The following is a 309-nucleotide window of genomic DNA, read 5'->3' as shown; positions in this document are numbered from 1 at the left end:
AACCTAACATGCTAAACCAATTAAACTATCAAACAAAAAATGGCATAATCTATCCCAACTAAACGTCTCTAACCTGAAACCAAAAACCCACCTACAAACTTTAATAAATCCCTAACCTATCCTAACTAACCTTAAACGAACCCCTAACCCACATCTACCCTATTAAAACCCTCCCCTAATAATAAACAAAACGAAATGAACCTAACCAACTTAATAACCAAGAACAGGCGGGTAGATCCCCCTAATGATGGGCCTAAAAAGGCTGACTACAAAAAAGGGGTTGGGTAGATAGATAGACAAACGTACCTT

The sequence above is a fragment of the Penaeus monodon genome, chromosome 32, assembly GCF_015228065.2.
Source record: "Penaeus monodon isolate SGIC_2016 chromosome 32, NSTDA_Pmon_1, whole genome shotgun sequence".
Taxonomy (NCBI): Eukaryota; Metazoa; Arthropoda; class Malacostraca; order Decapoda; family Penaeidae; genus Penaeus; species Penaeus monodon.
Note: the sequence above shows the minus strand (reverse complement) of the source record.